This window comes from Struthio camelus, chromosome 5, assembly GCF_040807025.1.
Source record: "Struthio camelus isolate bStrCam1 chromosome 5, bStrCam1.hap1, whole genome shotgun sequence".
NCBI classification, from domain to species: domain Eukaryota; kingdom Metazoa; phylum Chordata; class Aves; order Struthioniformes; family Struthionidae; genus Struthio; species Struthio camelus.
The window spans coordinates 79,030,099-79,047,929 of NC_090946.1; the positions used below are offsets into that span (position 1 = coordinate 79,030,099).

Consider the following 17,831-nt stretch of genomic DNA (forward strand, 5'->3'; position numbering starts at 1 on the left):
CTAGAGGTGACACCATCCGACCTCTTTGCTGAGCGGGAAGCCACAAACAATCTCATCAGGAGATGCTGAGCCCAGGCAAAAGGCCATGCCGAGACACAAGTCGACTCACTGCAGGCACCTCGTCTTGGCACTTTGCGAAAAGCAAATCTCTTTTAGAGACAGCCTTTTAGAATGCACTTCCAAGGCCTTGTGTCCTATAATGAACATAATTATCGGCATCGGGCGTTAAAAGATAAGAGGTCCTTTCTCTCCATCCACAAATAAATTAGTTGCAGCTCAGATCTGCAAGGTTAATATACAGAACATGCATAGATGGAGGTGGAGTTCCTCAAAGATGTTTTCACATTTCAATAATTGAGTGTATCACATTTAATTGCAATAGGCCTTTGACTGTGCAAAACTGGGAACCTTTCCTCTTGATATCAGATTAGGCTTGATTGCCTAATTGCATTACCTGGGTAATTAAATAGAAATATAGGAGCCTTGTACTGCACAATAGTGCAGATCCATTTCTTAATATGATTAGCCTGGTTTTACTATCGAAAACTTGCTTACATCCACAGATGCACAAGCCGTAGCCAGACGTGATTACCCAGATTCGATCCAGAGACTTGTTCCCGCAAAGAAAGAGTTTTAAATGATACGCTCTGTTCCCAAAGAGCCCTCTTGGCGTTGTAGTTTGAGTCCCAGCAATTAGAGGTGTCCAAGACCAACTAAGGATCATGGTCCCACCATGCAGGATCTTTGCAGGGTGACCCAAGAGTTTGGTCCAGTCCTACCTGAGATGCTCCAGGCCTGGGCACAGCAAGGCATGGAGGTACATGTCAGATGTTGTGCTTTACTGCCTGGACGCGCTGCACTGGGACAGGCTTCAGATGGTGCCTGGTCCCTTCATGAGCCGCTCGGGTGCCTGTCACTAGCATCACGGCAGGTGCTGGAGAGGATGATAGAAGCTATATCGGAGGCAGCAGGTCTTGCTACCACCATGCCTTTTCTCAGCAGGAGAGAAGAATTATCTCTGCTCCGTAGTGGGTTCAGGAAGCAGGATGAAACCGATAATCCACATTGCCGCAGGGCATTGTTCTGCTAAGAGCAAGTGGCTGCAATGCTCACCTGGAGACCTGGCTGGGTTTGTTTGCCTGAAAGTCGTCATCTTCTCCCCACAGGGGCAGGACGGAGGACATGTCGGCTCAGCACTGCAGCACCGGGTCTGAGTTTCCCTTTGCCATGGGACGACCTGCTCCGACACGTGCCATGGCGTGACTAGCTCCGGGCACGGAGAAGGAGGAAAAAGGCATCTTCATGTCCCCACGCCAGGCAGCCACTGATGTTCTAGGTGGGATCGGCTCCCACCGGTTTTCCCAGCTCTCCCATTGCAGCCCGTACACGGCCGAGGCATCTCGTCTCTGCCCGCGCTCGTCCTGCTCTCTGTGCGTGTCTCAGCTGGGCACATTCATGCCCACCTCAGCCATCATGTTTCTTTCTGATGCCTTTGCCAACACATCTGCACACATGTCCTGGCTAAGCCACACCCTCAGCCACCCCAAAGCACGTGGTCCTGGACCAGAGCACCTCAGCATAGTGGGAGAGGGTTGTAGACACCAAGCAATTGCAGCATTGCCCCTCAGCCTGGCAGACCCGTCAGGCACAGAGGCCCAAGGGCACAGGGAGATGGCCTGGACGGTGCTGGTGGGTGCAGTTTTTGCCGTGGCTCCACATCCTCGTCGGCTCCCTCATCACCCACAGTCTCGTACAGCCGCAGGGCGAAGAGGCTGCACAAATCCTCCCTCTCTTCTCCCCCCTCCTTTTTTTTTTTCCCCCTTCTTTTTCCTTAAAGAGCGAACAAAACAAAACAAGAAAAAGCAGCGCCGATCCGATCCTCTTAACCTAACGCTCTCACCCCGGGGAGGGCTCCGGGAGCGCCGAAACACGCAGCGCAAACCCCCACGCATTTGTCCTGCTCCTTCATAGCAACTCGAGCAAATTGAAAGCCGCGGAGGGGTGTGCCCCGAGGCACTCTGCAAATCCACTTCCTTTGTCATAACAAGAACAAATCCCACCTTTGAAGTTTTTCCTTCTTGTTACAAGGGGGAATGTCTTTTGTTTAATCCATTTTAGCCTTTAATGCCTGACCTGGATCAATCCTGTTGGGTAGATTACACACTACTCACGCCGACTTTAAACTACCCTACAGGGATTTTTATTTCCCCCCACCCCGCCTCATTGGTGTGAGAATCTCAGAAATAATCGGCATTATGACTTTAGGCCGTCGTTTACTTTGAACGAGCAAACTGTCCTTTAACAAAAGGGAGGGAGGAGGAGAAAACCCTCATGTCTCAAACAGATTTAATCAGCTTTGAGCCTCTTTCAGTCTCATGTTCATACCGGATCTTTATTAGTTATTAAAATCACTGCGGAGCGTAGCTGCGCTCTGCGTGTCTCTGGATGCTACGTCTTTCCTCAGCCATTTTATGCTCCATTCAGGACCAAACTCCCTCACCCTTGTAGCCTTTTTGGTGCAGATCTGGCATAAAACATGTGAAATAATAGCCTGGGACTGCTGCAAACCAACTACTGTCACAGTGCCTAGTCCGCGAAGACCATATGACGTCCATGCTTTCACCCACACAGGTCCTTCACACCTTATGACCAGCATCAGCCACGGTCTCTGAAGCGGCCCTGGCACAGCCTGGCAAAGCCCAAGACTGACAGCTTTCAGCAACGCTGGCTGTGACCGCCCTGGACACCACGGTACCAGACTCCTTGCAGAAAGAGGTGACCTCAGCTCTCGGAGCACCTCTGCTCTGCAGGAGGCCCTGCCGCATGGGCTTCCTTACCCTCTAATAATTAGTTATACCAGATCTATCCCTTCCCCAAGCCTTCTCTTGGCTCTCCTCTGCAACACCTAAGGAGCCACTGTGCTGTAGGTATTGCTGGCAGATTAACATAGTCTTTCTCACTTTTCCTTGTGGTTTAAGGCTAATCATCAGCCCCATTCTTTATGGCATACAATGCCCTGGAGATCAGCCACATGCAGGGCTGGAGGGCACCTCTGGAGGTCACAGCGAGTAGCATTGCCCAGCCCTCCTTGGCTCTGAGCACTGGGACAGGACTAGAGCACTGATGGTTTTGGATTCCTCTACAAAAGCTCTTCCACTCATCCAGCTCCATGGCAGGCAGATGAACCCAGCTCATGCCTCACGCAGCCATGCACTGGAAGGCAAACGAAAGCAATGAATCTACCAAAAAAATCCCAGAGATGTGTCTTGCGTTGGAGCTCTTACAGACCTCCAAACCTCTTCAGAAGCTCAATACGGACCATCCTGCCCCTTGGGTGCCCACCAGGAAAGAAACTCCTCCCTGGATGAATCAGGGCAGGAATGTCACAGCCTCGTGCAGCAACATCCAGCAACACAGATGAAACAAAGCATTTTACACAGATCGTCGGATCGGGGAGGGAGGCGCAGGTTGTCTTCCATCCTCACCGCTTGAGCAGCTCATGGTCAGCTGCAAGCCAAGGACCAGCCCCAGCACTGCCACTGGCATTGCTTTGCTCTTTCCCGGGTCAGGGTGGACTCCTTGCCTCTCCTGCAGGCAGAGAGCCTGACCTCAACACCCACCCAAAGACACCCCAAACGACCATGATTTGCCCCATTCATGCACTGAGATAACAAAGGACCAGTGCAGCCTCCAGCACAACCCAGAGTCATCTTCCCTTGGCTCCCACCAAGCTCCCCAAGGACCTTCCAGCAGTGGGACACAACCAGCAGGACTCAGGAATAGCTGTTTCCACCTTCAGCAGCCGCATTTGGGCATTTGCCGACAGGAGTAACAAGCACCCACTAGCAACCTGCTCTATCACCTTGGGGAAAAAAGTGGAGGGTAGGAACACCTGACTGCAAAAATAGCCATTTCTGCTGGGATTAGAAGAGCATGTGGCTTTTCGTCTGACTTCCCAACAGTATCAGCATGGGGGCTCCGGTGGTTTTTCCTTTCTTTCATATGGCCAAGGCCCACAGGTGGGGGGAACTGGGCACGCCGGCATCTCGGGAACAGCCCGATTAGCCAGAAGACAGTCGCTCCAGGCACCGTTGAGGACAGGGTGACCAAGGAAAGCTCCTCTTTTGCCTTTTTTTGAGCTGGATATGCTTTGAAATTAGTAACCCTCCATTAGCTCTCAAAATATCTCTGAATCATTAGGGTCAGTACATCTGCACTCCCTGAAATGAGCTTTTACCTGAATTAGCATTTCAGAGAGGCAAGACTTACTTCCCTAATGCTAATTGTGGCAGCGCTCTGAGCATCAAGATGATTTCAGTGGCCAATGAAAGCCCTGCATCCCAAATACATTCAGTGCAACCTGCTGGCTTGTTTAAAATGTTCTTTTCCTTTCCCATTCTTTACTAAATGCCTATTATATTAATGTTTAAAATCCATTTAAGTTCATCATGGGTGGTTTTGTGGAAGGACATTGGCTCCATCATTGTAATTAGATGATTTATTGCCCTCTCGTGGTGGCACATGCTAACTAGAGAAGCTGTGATTTAAATTGGATGATCTTTCCAAGAGTGTTTGAATGAGAAATAAAGGGAGAATTATTAATACTATTAGAGAGCAGCGGCATATACGTGCTATGGATATACTGTGCTAGGAGAGGGATTAGTCAAAACTTGCTGTTTGGGAGTCCTGACTGCTGATTTAGCAGGCATGTAGCCCTACGTGGGACCGTGGGTCCAGCCGGGCTGCATTGCTGGGGACGGAAACCTGCTCACACAGAAAAGGTTGCTCCAAGCCAGAGCCGATGAGGGGTGCAAAACGCAGCAACAGGCACGTCGTAAAAACCAAGGCCTCAGATGATATAACTGGGTTTATTTCTTGCCACCTTTGCAGCAAAGGGGGAATCCGTGGGCAATCCACCGCCTCCAGGATCCAGGTGTCCCAGCCCAGCAAAGTGTCCCGGCTCCACACCACAAACCTGCCCTGCTTCTGTTTAGCAGGCTGCTGGCCTTGGGAAGAAGTGAGACAGTTTAATTTTCTTTTATCTCAGAAGTTTGTTTCCTCTTTTCTCCCTGCTGATTAAAATACGTTCAATGCTATCTGCATTTACAAGCCCTGCCTCCTTCTCGCATGCCAGACTTTCACGTTGTCTCTGGTCTTAGGAAAGCTGGATAACACTGAGAGTTAACCCGCTACATCCCCACGGTGTGAATCCATATTAACATTTTTCAATCATTTAATTTTAAAAGGGCAGGCCCGAACTGAAATAATGTGGTATAAAAATCAAGTATAGACCTAGCCTGAAGCTGTTATTCAAACGCCTGGCTTAATACAGTGTAAAACCATGAGCACATCCTCTTACGGCATGGCTTATATCTTTGAGAGTGGCTTATATCAATCGAGTTTAAGTCAATTCCTCACTGAGTTAAGCTAAATTGAAATAAGCACTCAGACCCAAAATGCCAGCACAGAGCCGGTATTACCCAATCTGGTTTCCCAGAGAGATGGCTTAAACCAGGCGCCTTCTTGTAGGCATGGCCTGCGTGAGGCTGCCAGAGAGGGCTGAGAGCTTCTGGGGAGCTGATGCCATGGGATAGCATCAATCTGCGAGCCAGAAAGGTTCCTCCTCGCTGGAGGACTCAGCGTGGCAACATCTCTGCTGGGCTTCCTGGGTAAGGGACCCTCTGCAGAGACCAAGGTAGGACAGGGCCAGCCCTCCTCTGCCAGGAGAAATCCTCTAACCTTGTTGGGATTTTGAAAGAAATCAGACCTGAACAGACCTGAACTGAAGAAGGATTTTGGCTTTGAAGCGTTCATCTGATGGGCCTGTTTCGATTTCGCCATGCAGGTTTTAAGGGTGAGGAGGCACGTGGACACTGTGCAGCAGAGAAACCTTGCTAGACACTGCAGCTCCCAGCAAACGCAAATTGGGTTATCCAGCTGTCGTCCTGGGCAGGGATGTTTTTGTTCATTTATTTATTTATTTGGGAGGGCTGGGATCGAATTTAAAGGAAAAAATCTCTATTTAAAAGTTTACTGTTTGATGGGGGACATGTGTGATGAGGGGGATGATGGACTAGAAACTGTACAAAACAGAGGACAAAGATAACAAACAGCAGGAAATGGTTTCCTTGCAATAAATCTGTAGGTAACGACGGTGCAAAGGAAGTGTCAGAGGCAGCAGCTGGCTGCCCTGCAACAACAGGATGGGCCTGTGCAGACAGGGACTTCCCGGGGGGAAGGCAAAATAAGGGAATAAAGCTTCTCTTGGACCTGGCATAAAGCAACCCAACGGGGCCGAGCTCCCTGGCAGGAGACGCAGCCAGCCATGAGGCTGTGCTTGGGAGCTAGGCACCAAGTCCGACACATGTTTGCATGAAGTCCACAGCCAAACCGGCAGGCTGGAGCAAGTGGAGGTGTTCCCTTCGATAGCTGCATGGCCCGCAGGGAGAGCTGGAGCATGAGAACTAACGCATCACGTAGCTGTATTGTTTGCTGGCTAAATTAAGCAAGTATTCTGCCCGAATCTCCTAGGTGGTCAGCAGAGAGGAGGCAGCTCGGTCTCGGCTTTCTGCTCCTCACGGACTAGAGTTTCACCAAGCGGTCCCTGCATCGGCCCAAAACTTCTGGCTGAAGTGGAGCAGAGCTTCCCCTCAGTCTTGGCTTAACATCCCCAAGGTCAGGAGAAACAGCTCCACCTCTAGGCAAAGTGCCCAAATGGTAAACTTGTTCATGCTAATTAAATACACTGAAGACGTTCTGGAGCGTAGGCACCCTACAGGCATGGCATTTCAGCCACCACTCAGCTCTTCCCTGCTAGCTCAGATGATCTTATTTTCAGGTAACAGCCAGAAATATTTCCATGTGAGTTGTTACCACCAGATCTGCAGATGAAGCAGGGGAGAAGTCTCCTCACCCCGACTGTCACATCCCTGGTGGGGTTTGGGCAGGTAAATGCTCCAGCCTGAAGGCAGAGACAGGCTCCAGTCATCTCCTAGGAGCAGCCCTCCTGTAAACAGGGCCAGGAGGCCACAGTGGGACTCAGCCCAGATGGCACTGGCACCCTTTATCTCTGCCCTCCTCAGCTCTTCACCCACCGGGACCCTGCCTCTGTGCTGGGCTGTCCAAAATACAAACACAACCCGCATTGTGACTCCCAAATCTTGTGTCCAGGCCTCTTCGTTCAGAGAGCAGGGCTAGCTGTGCCATGCTCACCACCTAGACCTCAGCTGTCACTCCGTACCTTGCGTCCGCTGCATCCTTTACACATCACCAGGAAGAAATGGCAAAATTGCTGCTGCTGAAATTATCAAATTCCCTTGGAAGATCCTCAGGAGATTCCAAATATTCCCACTTCTCAGACCTGTAATTTCCCCTTTACACCTTGAGCAGGATGAAAAGCTGGTTTTCAACCCACTTCACAAGCACTCGCATTCACTTGGGTGAGTGATAATTTTGGATACAAAACCATAAGAAAAAATGACACTACACAGAACTGAAGCCAACTAAGGAACCTCCTGCAGGGTACTCTGAAGAGTAATAAGTAAATAAAAAGTTGTTACAGAAACACCATCACTAAAATACAGAGCTTAACTAGCCCATAAAATCTGATTCAGTGAAAACGTGCATGTCCTCCTGCAAACCACCTGGCCAGCCTGTCGTCCCAGCTAGCAAAGAAATCAGTTCCTTTGCCTCCAGCCTCAGTGAAAGACAAAAAAAGGCTAGGAGGATGGCAGTTTCACAGAGATGGTTTCTGCAGAAATCAAACCCGGTGAGATACAAAGCGCTGGTGAGGCCCACCACAAACCCCGAGCTGGTCTGCAGCTGCAGCACGGACACGATAACGCAATCTCAGATCCGCTCTGGATAAATCTCAGCAGTGCAATCCCGCAGGCCAGCCCTGCAGAAGGCCAGGATACTGGGTACTAGGTGCCTTGAAGGACTGGTTTGTAATGGTTGGGCATCCTTCGGTGGCCATCGTCCTCCAGTGACAGCTGCAAAATGTCAGGGCTGGTGCTGGTGGGCAGGTAGGTCCTTATGGGGGGCTAGCCGCCGGCAGAGAGCTTGCTCCCAGGCAGCCAGCTCGCAGGCTGCGACTGCTGCTGGCATCTCTCCTGTGGGGATTTGCAGGGGGAAAAGCACGGGCAAGGAGTCCAGCCACAGGAGTTTAGGGTACTTAGGGCTGGGATTTGGGAAAGCAGCTTTATTTAGCTGCAGAAGTAAAGAAGATTTCTTCTTTCTTGCAGTACCAAAATGGTATGTCTTCTCTCCTCTGTTTTTCCCATGTGCTCGTCTCTCCCTCCTTAGAAGCGCGATCCTGTGCATACCCCATGTCCAAATTTCACTGCGCAATTTGGGGCTGGGCATTAGATGGCAGCAGTGCTCAGGGATTGAGATCGCCCGGGAGCTTCGAGCAACCTGGGGAAAAAAAAAAAAAAAAAGAGCATCACACATCTTCCGCCAGCCTAAGGCACCACAGCAGGAGTCAAAGCCCTACTTACCCTTTTCAGGTGATTTCTGCAGAATGGCGGGGGGAGAGGGTGGGGATTTGGCTAATATTTTCTACTACGGGGAGGCAGCGAATATCAAACATTTCAGAAACCGGCTCTGGGTTGTCACAAGTTACCATGCAAACTGCACCTTTCGACCGTGCACGGGGTGGCCGGGAGCGCTCAGGGCATCTCTGGGATGGAGCCAGAAGCAGCCCTGCTCCCTCCCCAGGCGGAGGCCAGCAGAGGCCGAGCTGCACAGGGGACACCGGGGCCTTTTGGAAGGCGATTGGCAAGAGCAAAAGCAATCCTTCACCAGCGGAAAGAAATCAGTGCCCGTTCAACGGGCGACGGCCCGCAGCGATTCCTGGCGAGCGGGTCTGGGTCCTGCGCCGCCCTCGCCTGACGCACCGCAAACATCCCTAGGGCCAGACAGGAAACGGCAGCACGAAGGGCTCATTTCACTACACAGACTGCCTCTGGCCAACGAGGGAGGCGGTGTTAAAGCCTTAGGAACGAGGATTATACGATGCTCAAGAAAACGCTCGCGAGTTTTCGGGCTCGCCGGCCAGAGGGGAGGTGAGGGTCGCCGTCGCTCCTGCAGCAGAGGCGGCCTGCCCGGGAGCCGGGCGATACCCGGGCCGACTGGCGGCCCGTTCCCCGTGCAAAGCCCTGGAGCGCTGCCTCGCTGCGCGGCGCCCGCTGCTTAAGCTGCAGCGCAGTCGGGTGCTTGGGAACGGGGGCTTAATGACGTTCAGAAAGATGATGCCTTCAGCCCCAGCTTTCTGTTCCCCCTGCCCTCAGGAAAACAGGCTATCGCTTTGTTAAAAAAAAAAAAAATTGAGTAAGAGAAAAAGGCTTCTCTGCTGCAGCTGCAGAGGAATTCACCTAAGCGCAAGGGAACTCCTTCGCTGCAGCATTCATTTTGTATCTGACACATCCACTTGCTCGGGCTCGCGTTGTCTCATCTGCCATCGCGATAAGAGCCCCAGAGAAAAGCCCAGCAGAGCAATCAGCCATCAAGAGATATTGTATCAGGCGCAGGTGAGAAACGCGGGGACGGGGGGCACCGTGTCCTTCGGCCCCTCCAAGATAGGGGCATCTGCAAGCCAACGGGCTGTTTCACAAAGCGCTTCAGCGAGACGGCACAGCCAGGGATTTCCTCTACTGCAACGCGGGACCGAACCGCTGCGAACGCCGGGCGCACCCTCCCCGCACCCCACGACCGCGGCAGACCCTGGTTCGAGCCCCGGTGACCCAGACGGTGCTTTGACCATGGAGCGACTCTAGAAATAGTCTTCGCTTCTGCTAAAAGGGCTTTTTTTTTTTTTTTGGAGAGGGGGGGCAGTTTTACTCCAGAGCCCGAGGGAAGATGCTGGTCCCGAACCACGTCTCACGCCTGCATTACGCAGAAACCACCGCACACCGCCTTTCAGGCGCTTCCCTTCGTTTCCTGGGGACAGACTCAGGGCCAGGCAGGCGGACGGACCGAGCAGCGGCTCCAAAACCAGGGCACGGCCTCTGTGTGCACCCGCCCGGCGGTCAGCACCGCTTGCCCCCCCCCCCAGCAGCCCAGCCAAACTCTGCCTGGCGGATGGTCAGCAAGCTGCAGAGAAGCAAGTCCAGGTTAAGCAGCTCGATGTTATCCAGCGCTATATTATGAAAAGCCTGAATGACTCCCCGAGGGCTGTTTCGGCACCACCGGAAAGCCGAAAATGGGACTGAAAACGTTGGCTAAGGAAGCGGGCGGGCAGATGTGCCCGAACCGCCCAGTCGCAATATGTTCTGCGACCTTTAAAGCAGCAAGTTTGGGACCGCGACGGCAGCGAAAGGCGGACGAGCTCCAAGAGAGCCCCTCTGGTCAGCCGCCGCCAGCCGGGAAGGGGCTGGGGCGAAACGTCGCTGGCGCCGGAGATATTTCGGGCTCGGGCGCTTTCGCTCTGCGCCGCGATGCCGAGAGAGGGCAGCGCACAGCGCCGCATCCGGCCCGGACCCGTGCCCTGCGCCGCTAGGATGCTGCCGGCGAGAAAAACAAAACAAAACAAAAACCCCGCAAATGCCATTGCCAGCCCAAATCCTAGAGGCAAAAACGCTGGGAGAGACCCCAGCGGGCGGAGGGAGCCCGGGCCCGGCGCCGAGGCAGGCGGCGGGGAGAGGAGCGGCAGCGAGCAGCCCCCTTGGCCCCGCGCAGGGCGAGGGGAGGAAGGAGCAGCCGAGCAGCCCCAGCTGGAAACGCTCCAGCGCTTTTGCCTTGTCAATTCTTTTTTTTTTTTTTTCCTCCCTCCCAAAAGAAATAAAAATTAAAAAAGGGAAAGCTGGAAAAGTTTGATGCGACGGCTCCGGAGGGTGCTTGGGGGGGGGGGGGGGGTTGCGGGTGCTCTTCCTCCTCCTCCTCCTCCTGCTCGCAGAAAGCTCCCAGGCGGCTTTTGCCCGTTTGCAGCGCCTTTAATAAACAGTGACAATAAAAAAACCCCGTGGAGATAGATAGGGTAACGGATTGTGTCAATGTGCCGACGGCGCTTCGGGGCATTTCCAAGCAAAGCTGCTTTAGCTCAGCTGCCCTGACTGCGGCGGCGAGGCAATTCGGGGGGGGGGGGGTGCATGTTACACTAAACCCCTAACTCAGGCGGTTTAAAAAGCGTATTATTCGCAGACGAGACCTAAGCCCTGAGCTCTCCTCTGCCGTCTCAGTGCGGGTCCGTGCGGGCTGGGAGAGGGGCTCCGGCGCGGACAGCAGTGGCCACCGCGGCCGGGGGCCGGGGCTGCTTGTGGGTGTTTTCCGTGCTCAGAGCGCACAAAGCCACTTGCTGCCCTGAGCTGAAGCCGGGCTACATCTGAGCGGCCTCTCGGCGACGCCGTCGGCGGAAACCCCGGGAATCAGGCCGCCGCTCGGACCCTGAGGTCTCTGCACTTCAAGCAGGCACAAGCAAATGAATCAGGAGGCAGCGGAATTACCCAGCGAATTCCCTAGACGGGTCGCACCGGTTTACACCGATGTTAGCGTTGATTTGTTGATGCGGAAAGGTGCGTAGGTTTCTAAAGCGGCCAGGGCTCGTGTAGCGTGTGGGTAACGCCAGGCGGAGACGCAGGGGGATCCCCGGCTCCCGCAGGGCCCTTCTCAGGGCAGTGATTTCATCGCGGGAACACAAGGGAGCACAGGGGGAAAAAAAAAAAATTCAGGCAACCCTTTTTTTCCCCCCTCCCCAGCCAAAAAAATGCATCTAAGCCACGTTTCCAGTAAAGACCAAGACATAAAACGAGCCAACTCGTTTTGCCAGCTGCCTTCCACCGGCTGGAAGCTGCCGAGACGCGGCCGGAGAAAGAGAGGAGCGACCGGCCCGAGCAGCGAGGGCGCCGGCCCATCGGCGCAGGGAGCAGAGGCTCGAGCTGCTCCTTCGGTCCCTCCGAAGTGAAGGACGGCTCCCGCGGATGTTCGGTCGAGGAACTGAAAGCAGACAGGATTTCCCCAGCCGGAGAGCTAAGATCGAGCAGCAGCTTACAGGGGTGTCTTGGGAGGATGCCAGCGCTGGCGCTTAGGGGCCGGTTCAACAAAAGCACGCGTCCTCTACGAACGGCCTTCTCCCTCTCCGGGGTCTCGTTTCGCCCGTTTGCTTGCAGAATTTGCTTTCTTTTTCCAGTTTTCCAAAGCTGCAAAGACATAAGGTGAGAGTTTCCCAGTGCCAAACACTTTTCGGTGCGGGGAGCCTTTGCAGAAGGGCCCTTTGGGTGCACATCGCCTCGAGCAGCTCGGCAAAGCCAGACGCCGGGCGGGAAACGCTCCAGGACCAAAAACGGTGGAGAGCCTCCTACAGGGGACACAGCTTCTCTCCTTGCTGCTAGCAGCCTTTGCCCAGGCCGTCCCGGCTCCCTCTGCTCCACCAAGAGTTTGGGCAGGTCCCCAGGGGGACGCGGTCCCTCCTGTGCTGCGAGGACCTGGCCACCAAGACCAGCCAGGTTGTCCCCATTTCTGGGGGGGGGAGCAAGCTCCTTGCCCTCCTGACAAAGCCGGGAGGAAGGCAGCTTCTTGCACAACCTTCTGGCTGTGGGATATATATATATATATTTTTTTTTTTTCCCCAGGCTGAACCAACCCTGGAAAGGATTTAAAAAAAGCAAGGCAAATATAGCAGGCAAATAACGCACCTCTGCTTGCCGGGAGCCAGCAGCGGGCCGGGCGCTGGAGCAAAGACCTCGGCGTCTCCATGGTCGGCAGGAGGAGGAGGAGGAGGAGGAGGAAGAGGGCAGGGGCGCTGGGAGAGCGGTGCCCAGGGGCGCGCGGACTGGACGTCGCCGCGGTCAGGCCCGCCTGGGTGCCCCGCAAAGCCCAGCCTGGCTTTTCTGGGCTCTTCTGGGTCGCACGCCGCAGAGGTTGCTTCGGTTTAACTAAACGGTTAAAGCATCTACTCTCTGGTGCGACGAGGATGCATACGGTTTTAGAAAAGGGACGTTTGCCAAGGGCAGGGGCCGGAGGTGGGGAGGGGGGATGGACGTCCTCCTCCAGCATCTCTCCGGGGGCTGAGGCATAGGAGCCTCCGAAAGAGCCCCGGGGAAGTGAGACATCATTAATAAATCAATGACAGGGAAATGAAAATGGAAGTAGACGAATCAGCGAGCTGATCGGGTCGCAGAGGAAAAAGAGCACATCTGCTGCCGCTTTCAGTGCACGAACAAATAAGGCCACCGGCTCGGGCACGCTAATGCTCCCAATAATGAAGCTTCAGGACCGATTAGAGCATAAATCACCTTTTTTTTTTTTTTTTTAAAAAGGGAGCCGGTCCCTCCCCCGGAGGGAGGGAGGGAGCCGCCCGGCTGCGGCTCAGCGCCAGCCCCAGTCGCGCCCCGAGTTACAAACCGCCGAGGTCGGCAAAGCAAGAGGCGACCCGAAACGGCCGTTAAAAAGAAGGGGGTCCCCCCCACTGCCGGGTCGCTGGGCATCCAACGCGGGCCGCGTCGTGCTTTAAAACCAACCCGGGCGGGTTTTTGCCCAAACCGGGAGGTTTTCGGCAGGCACGTGCACCTCCTCACCCCCTCCTTGCAGGAGGAGAACTGAAATTCCTGTTTTTAAAGGCCTATTTTTTTTGGCTCCGTAGCGCCTCTCGGGTGAGGGGTGTTCAGCGTGGGAAAAAGGTGACGCCGTCCCCTCCTTCCGCATCCTGCCCGCCCGTCGCCCTCCGCCGAGGGGCAGCGCCGGGCGCGCGGGCCAGGGACGTGGCGGGGGGCCCGGGGCCGGCCGCTCTCCCAAAACCGGCCGCGGGACGGGGCCGGTTGCGAGATGGCTGTCGGCGTTCTTCAAGGTCGCTCACAAGGCCACCGTTTCAGGTCATCCCAGCTGTAGGGCAAGCGGTTGGGCACGAGGCTCTTGCAGCCACGTTGCAACACGGGAATCGCAAAACGGGACCTTCCCCCCTCCTGGTTTCTGCAAGATTGCGGCAGAGCAAAACCTTCGCTTTCTCCAGGGAAAAACGGCACCTCTTGCTATCGCTTTCCGAGTTGGGGTGGCGGAGGGTCAGCTCCAAATCCCCCGGGGCCGGTGGGGAAATTAAAAGGCCCTCAGGCCGTTTCCAGCATGGATACTCCCAGGCTCGGTTTTTGCACCTTGCGCGAGACCCAACCCCGCGCCGCCGCACGTGCTGCGCTTTTGGTGGGGAAGCGGCAGGTTTTGGAGCCTCCCGGCCCCCAAACCCTCCCCTTGCACGACCCCAAACCCGGCTGCCCGCAGAAAACGGAGAAATCGTCGGCCAAAGAGCCTGAAAAGGGACATGACACAACCAGCCAGTCTTCTGGCGAGAACGACCGGGAACCAAAAAGCATCCCTGCTTTTAGCGTACGGGTTTTATTCCGGCAGGCAAAACGCCGATAGGGCATCAACGCTGCCCCCAATAAGCCTGTTCGCGTTTCCGCATCGTCAACCTCTTCAGCATTTTTAGAGCTAAATCAAAGCACCTTTTTTTTTTTTTTAATTACTCATAATTAAGCGGCTCTTGGCAGGGCAGAGCATGGAAACAGCATTATCCTACAGCCAGGAATTCAGCTAGGAATTTCCTCTTCGCCTCCTAGCCCTAAACGCGCCTGGGAAAACGCAGAATCACTTTATTACATCAGGTATTAGCTTGCGAACACAAAGGAGCCACGCAGCCCTCCCGCAGCCCCCGGCACCCATGCTGGTATTTTGCTTTTCACCCAGCCCAGCTTCTCCGACTGCCGAAGTCGCTGGGAAAAAACCCGCAGCTTGAGGAGGGGAGCAGCACATCTCCGATTAAAACACGCAGCGTGGACAAGGTGGGGCTCTGCTGCCGGAGCTGAGGGCATCGGGCCCGATTTCCTTTACAGTCTCGGCTTTCCAAAGCACAAAACGCCCTGCAAACAGCAGGAGCCACCCCCGCGCTTCAAGGAAAAGACAAACCCCAAAAACGCTCCTTTGGGTCCCGCGGCGCAGGAGGCCGGGAGCCCGGCGGGGCGGACGCAGCCCGTGCGGGAGAAACAGCGAGGGGAGCGATAAGCAAAGCTGTTTGCCCAGTGCAAGGGATTATTAAAGCCCACGGGGGTAATTTTGCAAAGATCCCACTGCATTATATAACACCAACCGCCAAATCTGCAAGCTGGGTTTGTTAGCTGAGGGCTGGGGACCCCGATACGCAGGTGCCCAAAGGGTTTACGGAGCAGGTCTAAGCTCCCTCTCAAAGCGGAGCAGGTCTGGGGCAACCTCACCACCCTCCGCGCTGGGCAGCCGCTCCGCCGTCGGTCGCGCCGAGCTCTTTGCAACCGTTCCTCACGCTCTCGGCTTCACGCTTCTCCAAACAAGCTCAAGGAAAAGCCTGCATCCACGCCTGCCGGCTCTCAATATTCATGAGTCAGGAGGCTGCCTTCAAAGGCGGCAGATTTTTAGAAACTCGTTTGTGCGTCGCTATTATTCAAAACCGTCTTAATTCTTTTTTTTTTTTTAAATATATTCTATATTTGGCTTTCTTTTGATGTATCTTCTCTTTGGGTTTGTGTTGCTCCCTGCAACCATATGGGCTTTAAAAAAAGAAAAAAAAAATAACAGAGCTGCAATTCTGACGTACTCACGCAGCTCCAGCTGTTAATACTTAAAACAAAGCAGATGAGAGGGACAAATTCGGGATCAAACTGCAATCGCTGGTAGGAAGGTTTAGGAATCTGCCCACGCGTCCAGATCCCGGGTTGGTCTTTGGAAACGCCTGTATGTTTTTATGCTGCGGCTCTCCGCTGCGGTGCAAAACGACTCGGGGGGGGGAGCCGGGGTAGCGAAGGAAAACGCCCCGAGCGGCCGCGGGAGTGAACCCACGGCGGCTCGCCGCGATGCCCTGCACCAGCGTGCGGCTGGGCTTGCTCCGGGGCTCTCACGCGCTTCCCCTGCCCTCCTTTTTGTTTCGTGCTTTTTTTTTTTTTGGCACTATATATATATATATATATATATATGTGTGTGTGTGTGTGTGTGTGTGTGTGTATATATATATATTATTTATTTATTTACTTACTTAGCTGTTTTCAAGCGCATCCATTTCCTGCTTCCCCTGCAAAAGGCCTTCCTGCCCCGCTCTCATGCCCGGGCAAGGCTTTTCCCCACCGCCTTCCTGCAGGGAGGGACGTGCGGGCACCCGCGGCTCTCGCCGCCGCCGCACCGGGAGGAAGGAAGCGGCTCGGCCTGGCTGAATCACGCCGGCAGGGCTCGGCCGGAGCAGCCGCCGGGGTGTTGTTAAGCACACGCGCCTGGTGGGTGCCCGTCCGGGGCGGCTCGCTGCTGGTGAGCCGGGCGGCCGCCTGCCCACCCCGGGGCCGAACAACGCAAACGTTTCTGCATGAATTCGACTCACGAAGGCGAGAAAACCAGCGGTGCCAGGGGTTGGTTTGATAGGAAGGCAGCCTCGGAGAGAGACGCTCTCGCCCTGGAGAAGGCGACGGGCCGGTTTGCTGCGGCACGGCCCGCTGCGGGTAACCCGGAGAGACCGGCTGTTTTTGTTAACTGGTCGGAAACCCACGCTGGGCACGTGCGGAGGGGACGTCACAGCCGGCAGCACCAAGTAACGAGGAGGGCCGGACGGTTATTAGAGCAAACGGGATAATTCGGCAGGCTGAGGTGAGCAAAATCCCAGGGACTGTGGTGTTTTGGGGACCGGAGGCCGCCAGGGCTGCGGCCAGGGAAGCCCCCAGCCCGCCCGGCTCCGCCAAGGCGCCAGCGCGACGTGGGCCCGTGGGCAGCAGCAAGGAACATCATCCTGCCCCTCCGTACGGCCCAGGGCATCGCCGTGGGAAAGAGCTGGTAGAGAGGCTGGCAAAGCCTGAGGAAAACAGCTAGGAAAAAGCACGTAAATGGTTTTAAGGACAAAGCAGGGTGTAGAAAGGCGCAGAGGATGTCATTCTGCATAAGGTTATGGGAAGGAGGATTGAAAGCGGCTCAAGCATGTCGGAGCACCTGGTCGGGAGGAAAAGACGAGGAGCTAAAGGACTTAAGCCTGTTACAAAAGAGGACGATCAAAAAGCAGGGCCGGACTAAACCAAATAACAAGGCACAGGTTTTTGATGGGGAAGGTCATGAGCTGCTGGGGCACCCTCGGAGGGACGTCGGGGATTTTCCTTCTCTCGGTGCCTTCAAACTTGGATCAGAGGCGCTTTGGGACACAAAAGCTCTCGACCCAGCCTGAAACGGGGCGGCTCATGCAGCTGATTTAATGCCCAAGCACCTATTAACTGCTGATCCCATGTTTTCCTTTGCTTTTCAGCATTAACTATCACTCAGTGACCCAAGACAGCTTTGTAAGGCACAAGCCAGGTTTTCCCCCTCCCGTGCGTCTATGCACCAGGCTTTTTGCAAGGCGCTCAGGCATACCCATTGCAGTCAAAACAGCAGCTAACATCTGTAACAGCTGCCCCCTGTCGTCCCCATCTCCGCAGCCTTTGCCCCTCCGGCCGGAGCAAAGATTTCTGCTCCTATTACGCACAGATATAGCTTCACTAGCACGCAAAGACACAAACATTGAGCCCTGCATCACAACCAGTTCGAAAGAATAGGGTTTTTTCCAAGCCCAGAGGCTGGAAGCGACTAGTTAGCTGCTACTTGATGTTCTGCAGAAGGACAGATTTCCCCACAGGAAATCTGAGTGCTGGCCGAGGGTGCCAGGTCCAACCCTGGGTTGCAGCATCCATCAGTGACGCTCTTTCCATCGCTAATATATTTTTACTTCAAAATAAAGACATTTGTTTTTCAGAGAAACCAATCATTGCCAGCGCAGCTTCAGCTCAGAAAGGCAGGACTCGACTCCATTTGGTCCTTGCTCGGGGAGTCCGCAGGCACAAGGAGATCCAGAGCACGAACAAGGCTGCAGT

At 54.6% G+C, this 17,831-nt stretch overlaps 1 long non-coding RNA gene across 1 annotated transcript; it reads right to left on the reverse strand.

The window, feature by feature from the left end:
- Positions 1 to 1,903: 1,903 nt before the first annotated feature.
- Positions 1,904 to 16,574, reverse strand: LOC138067555 (uncharacterized). The gene is made up of 4 exons (XR_011141730.1): positions 15,986 to 16,574; positions 12,630 to 15,503; positions 11,987 to 12,134; positions 1,904 to 8,415 (listed from the first exon to the last, which is right to left on the reverse strand). It is a non-coding gene; the product is annotated as an uncharacterized lncRNA (long non-coding RNA).
- Positions 16,575 to 17,831: the final 1,257 nt, after the last annotated feature.